Below are 6115 nucleotides of genomic sequence, written 5' to 3'. Positions count from 1 at the left end.
GTGGTTCCTAAAGTCTTTTTAATTGACCAAGAAAATCACTCTGAGGTCACAAAGTCCATATGTTTTCAGTATACCAAATAACCAAGTAAAAATAATGTCTTTCAGAGACATATCTTTTGAATGAACTTGGCTGCATCTTGATTGGTAATAATGAAGCAGAATTATTTAATAAGCAAAGAACATGAATACAGGTAGGAGGAAGAAACTGAGGAACACATTAATGATGACTAAAAAAATTTTTTTCATATTATAATAATGGAACTATCATCTAGGTTCCTGCTGAACAGAGGATTACGAGGTTGTATAAGACTAATGACAATTGCTTCAGGCCAAGTTCTCTCCCCTTAGATCTGTATGAAGAGCCACCTAAACATTGCCAGGTGAGATGTCTTTCAATAACAAGGCTCCAGGCTGGCCCAGCCCTTGTACTTGCAGCCTGTGTTCTAAGGGGGACTACATGATTCTTCTAACTTCAGTTAAGTCCCGCGAACCCCTAGGGCCTCTCTCCCTGCTGCTCTCTCCTGCTAGCCAGCCTGAGCTCCTCAGGGAGCCTCTACCCTCACACGTCTGCCAAAAATGATCATTTCTTGAAAGAGTCCATTTCCTTGGAAAGATTTGAATCTCCTCTTCCTTCTTAGATCTCCGAGTTATTAATCCTTAAGAAAACACAATTATTTTCTGTCCTAGAAACATTCAGCAGCTATAAGCAATTTGTTTCCTCTTCCCTCTGTTTTTGCTGTTGTTGAGCTTCAAGCCCTGTTCATTTTGATGGATATACTGCGTACCAGGCCTGTGGTAAATCCTTATATAATTTAATTATTTTACACTACAGAAACCCCTCCAGCTAAGTTTTATTATCCCATTTTAAGAGATGAGGAATCTGAGGTCCAAAATAAACGATAAAATTTGCCTAAAGTCACAGAGCTCATGTTTACCACACCAATTCAAGAACTCAGATTCCAAAGACCGTGTTGTTATTCTCTAAGTATATTACTTCCATCAGCCAAATCTGTATATGGCGATCTTTGACCTTTATTTTTCTTCATAATATTTACCACCGACATTATATAACTCTTCCTTAAGGCCCTGTGACCTTGAACAGGGTACTTAACCTGTTTCTACCTCATCTGTAAAATGGAAATTATGATAGTTCTCACCTTAAAAGAGAGTTGTAAGAATTAATGGAGTTAATACATACAAGAGAATAAGAACAATGTTTGTCCAGTTATAAGTATTATATAAATGTTAATTATCATTATTAGTAATATAATAATAATAATAGTAGTAGTAGTAGAAGTAGTTGCAGTAGTAGTAACAGTAGTATATTTATTTATTTAAGGGTTTATTATCCATCTCCTATACTAGAATATAATCTCCTTAAGGACAGAAACTTTGTCTTGTTCACTACTGTACTTCCACTATCAAAAACAGTGCTTAGCACAAAGTAAAGTCGTAGTAATTCTTTGCTGAATGAGGAAACACATAAATGACTCCATGTCTTCATATTTGTTTTTCTGTGACTTTGGGCAGTTAAAATTCATAAGTGGGTGAACATAGTCTCTGATGTCAAAGCTGTACACACCTCGTCCAGCACCCCCATGAGCCCAGATACAAAGTGGCCACCATTTATGTTCTTTGCTGTGCCTCATGCTGATGGCCTTCTTTCTTAATTTAACATCTTCTTCCTAGGGACCTCATGGCTAAGTCACTCTCCATTCCTTTCAAGTTGTCCTGCCTCTCCATTCCATAAAAATAAAGCTTGCCTTAATTTTATGCTATAAATCCTCCTCACTGGCAGGTAATACTTAATTACTCTCGCAAACTGATATGCTATTTAAATTTTTCTAATGCCCCTTGCAATTCTAAAATTCTATAAACCCTGATCTTCGGTTACTTCAAAATTTGCCATATGTGTGATGATATTGTATCCAAAGTGTTCTAATATTTCCCCTCTAGCTGGTAATGAATAGCTGCATCCAAAGGAATAGCTTTAGTGGTAGAAGTCAGGCATCAGAGCTGATCTCTTGGGAAAAAAAATATTTTTGGTGCTGATAGAGTCTTCAGAAATCCCTTGGTCTATCCCATGTTTTTGTTTCCCAGAGGTAAGGCTAGTGCTCTATGGGTCACCCAGTCAGCTTCCTCTGATTTCATCAGAGACACAGGCTTTATTCTGGACTGGGTAAGTTTGGGATTTAAGTTCCCTCTGTCCTATGAAAAGTTGCTGTTTCCCGAGAGAAATCATAGGTGAGGATAGAAAAGAAGAGCGAGCGAAAGAGGGTAAGAAATCAGTGAGGTGTGCAGCAGCAGAGCAAAAAGGACAGGTCCCTGTGAAGTGGAAGAGCCAAAGAGAGAGCTACTAAGCAAACAGGAAAAAAAGGGAGGAAATGCAAGGGAAAAGCAGAAAGCAGAGGAATTAGCACAGAAGGTGGTGAAATGCAGAGGATTCTATTGGACAACTGAGACCGCTGTGTAGGGAAGAGGGGGCTAAAGTAAAGATAGGATACAAATGGATTAAGACATAGAGTAACCATTGTCAGTTATCTAAGGAAGGATTGGCAGTCTAAATAAAATGCACACTATTTGTTTATAATTCCAGTGGTTTATGGTTATGCTATATCTAGGTGTTTAATCTTATTAAGCTCTAGTTATAATTTCATTCATTATATGCAACTGATTATTTTCAAAGTGTTATGTATAGAGGGCCCCTTATCAAGGGTTAGAAATGATATAGCTTCACTTATAATCCATTATTTTCCATACATAAATCAACCTCACATGTTGGAAAATTTCTGACAGTGCCTCTCTACAGAAAGAGAAGCAATTATTTCCCAGAAAATAAGATACGATTTAAATGTTTTGGCCTAATTGGCTGTGTAGAGATATGGCTCTGAAAAAATATGCAGAAAAGCCAATTCACATATGAACACGCTCCTTCTCCATTCCCTCTGCCATCCTAACTCAAGCCACTATCATCTCTCATGTGAAATATCATGACAGTCTCTTAGTTCCTTTCTTCACTCCCACCTTGGATCTTTCTGGTTATCCACAACATACAAACTAAACTTTTAAAAATATCACCGCTCAGCCTCTATGTAAACTTTTCAGTGGTTTCCCCACAGCACGAGGAATAAGCCTAAACTCTCACAGGCACTTGTGCAATCCTGCCCGTGCGTCTCGCCTCCGTGTTCAACTCTGCTGACCTCACTTTTCCTCCTCAGATGTGCCACCCTCTCTCCCATTCTAGGGCCTTCATGTATGTTCTGATCTAAGACTGGAACACTCTTCTCCACTTGCAATCTGGCTAAATAATACCTGTACTTCCTGGCTCAGCATAAACACTGTTTTCCTCAGAGAAGCTTTGTCTGACCACCAAGCCCAGGCCACGTCCATTTGTTACATGTGCTCACTGCTTATTTTATTTCTTCTACACATCAGTTTACATGATTCATAATAATTACTTTTAATTACTTATCTGAACACTTATTTCTTTGCTGACTGTGACCCCCAGGTGACTGTAAGTCTTATGAAAACAGTGGCCAGGCCTACTTTGCCCATCACTCTTTTTCCCCAGTGCCTGCCATGGTTTCTGTCACATGACAGGTACTCAATATACCAGTGAAGGAGTAAATAAAAGTTACATTTCAAACATCCTAGATTTTTTGTTCAGTCCCAAGGAGTCTGCCTCAGGTAGCGCACATACAATGCATACAATGATTTCTATGCATTTATTTGCAGGGAGGAGAGAGAATCCCTTCTGCTCTCTGCCCCTTTCCCTTACATGTTCTGTGTGTGCTGAGTATTGCAGCGCCGTGGTAGAAATAGAGACAGCAGGTCTGTGAATCTTCTATACGGAGAAGGCCTACTATTGTCCCTCATGAAAGCAAAGTGGTGCACAGTATTCAAAACCTTCTCAGCTGCTGAAGCAGAGGATTTGCAGTCCTATTTAGTTAAGATGGAATCGAGCTGAAGGGCAGAATGTACTTGGAGTAAAGAAAAGCACTACTAGAACTCTGTAAAAAATAAAGGAGACGATATCTTTGGTTCTTTACTTACTTGACACTACTTTCTTCACAGCAAGTCTCATGTTATCCTCTCCTGATGTGCAGTGCAGTCTTCTTCCAACTTGTCATCAGTCCCTCACGCTTTATTCTGAAACAACAGTGTCAAAAATCTGTACTTCTGAGTGCAATGACTGGTTTCGAATATCTCAGGATGACTGACTCAAAATCTTTTGACTAAATATTGTCAGTTAGGTTAGAGTGGTCCCCAGCAGGGCCAGATTCAATATAATGCAGCTTTCAATTGTGTTCCTGTATGTCCAAATATTGTTTTAAAGATATTGACATAAGCTGACCTATTACATGTGCTTATTCTTTTCTGGTGGTGATATAGACTAGGAAAGACAATGTACTATTAACTCTAACATAAGGATTGGATGCAATTGTTAGGGTTTGGTGATTCTTTTCTGGCAGCCAAACCTGCTTGTAGCTTTCAGAATTCATGGCATTAAACACTTAGGGCCTCTCATCACAAAATGACATATACACAATTACCCTTCCAATGGCTGGATCAGCCCATGTCAATGTTATGTTTAATATTTAAACATAATCTACTGTTATTTCTATCTGTTCACTCAGTGGCCATCTGCAGAACCAATATGAATACAAATGGAACTTGTGGGGCAAGAAAAATACATTGAGAATTATTGAGTTGGACAGACCTAGTGGGAAGATTGTGTCTATTCAAACACCTGTCTTCCACTCTCCCACCATCTGTGCAGTCACTTCATCCTTCAGCCTCACTACTCACCCCTACAATTACCCTGTCAAGAGGAGAATGCCGCTCAGGTGGATTTGATGTGGGTTTAATACATATGGCCCATTGTGCTTAATGCTGATTTTCTCTAAGTAACTATATCTCTTCTTGCTATAAATCTATGTATATGTATCTATACTTAATATGGATGATAAGTCCATCTAAGGAAAGAACCAGTTTATGTTTTGTAAAGAGACGAGATTAAATAAACAGATGATAGGCCGTCCAAAGTTGTAAGTGAAAACAGTAGAATAATGCATAATTCACAGGTTATAGTGAAATTAAAAGAGAAAGTTAATATATTCATGCATTCTTAAGAATTCTTTCCTTCAAATTCTCAATATGAATATAAAAATTGTCTATATATAGCTAGCTATAAAGGAAAGGGAAGAAACTAAAATGTAACCCAAATTTACCATGTGTTGTTGGCTGTGATGCTGAAGAGTTTATATTCATTGTCTCATCTAATAAAACAAGGTGAGTATTTTAAGACAAGGAACCTGGGTTCAGAGAGTTTAAGTATCTTGGGAAACAAGCCTAAAACTATCTGTTTCAAAGTATGTATTCTTCCCTCTAAGTGTTTTTATCATTTACCTGGTGATAGTATATCAGTCTGGACGAGTCAAACCTCTAAGAGTCTCATCTCATCAAGTGTGATATATTTTACTATATCCCCTGTAGGAGACAAAAACAAATGATCAGAAAAAAATGGAAATCATAAGAAATTGTACACTCAATTACCTAGATATGACATCATTAGAGCACAAAGGAATTGGATAACCATACTTTCTCTGTTTCCATCCACTCATTCTTTCATCCCAAACATATTCTTTTGATTGCCAACTATGTGTGAGGCACTGGGATAGACATTTCGAATACAATGATAAGCTACACGAAAATGCTCTCTGTGTTCACGGAGCACACAATTATAGGGAGCAAGGCAGAGGGAGAGCACCAAGATGGCACCTCCAGCCTAGGCTCTGAGAGAGCCACTCTGGAGGCCCCTAGATATGTAATAAATTGGAATCTGGCCCCTCAGACCAAAGCTCCAGGAAGAGCCAAGAGGCCTCCTTCACAGAGAGGCTGGGGGAGGGGGAGCCTTAGTTTGCTCTCTGAGCAGTGCCCTGAGGTGGCAGCTTGCCAAGCACCATCTCTCCAATTGCCACAGTTCCATGGGACCCAGGAACACAGCTCCCCTTGGCCACCATAGCCAGGTGATTAAGGGGCTTCCCCTGGGAGGCAGCCACAAAACTAGGCCACTAGACATGAAAACCAGGGAACCAGCCATGTGTAAAGCTCC

General features: G+C 39.3%; 1 protein-coding gene across 1 annotated transcript in view; it reads right to left on the bottom strand.

Moving 5' to 3' along the window:
- The window catches only part of TTC29 (tetratricopeptide repeat domain 29), a 199136-nt gene that overhangs the window by 163093 nt on the left and 29928 nt on the right, over window positions 1–6115 (bottom strand). Inside the window, exons 2-3 of the mRNA XM_023530166.1 lie at window positions 5410–5490; window positions 4054–4149 (exon numbers count right to left, since the gene is read on the bottom strand). The gene's annotated coding sequence lies outside the window, so the exon portion shown is untranslated. The remainder of the gene's footprint in view (window positions 1–4053; window positions 4150–5409; window positions 5491–6115) is intronic.

The sequence above is a fragment of the Pteropus vampyrus genome, unplaced genomic scaffold (genome assembly GCF_000151845.1).
Source record: "Pteropus vampyrus isolate Shadow unplaced genomic scaffold, Pvam_2.0 Scaffold47, whole genome shotgun sequence".
In the NCBI taxonomy this organism is placed as follows: domain Eukaryota; kingdom Metazoa; phylum Chordata; class Mammalia; order Chiroptera; family Pteropodidae; genus Pteropus; species Pteropus vampyrus.
This window is presented reverse-complemented; position numbering and strand designations above follow the sequence as displayed.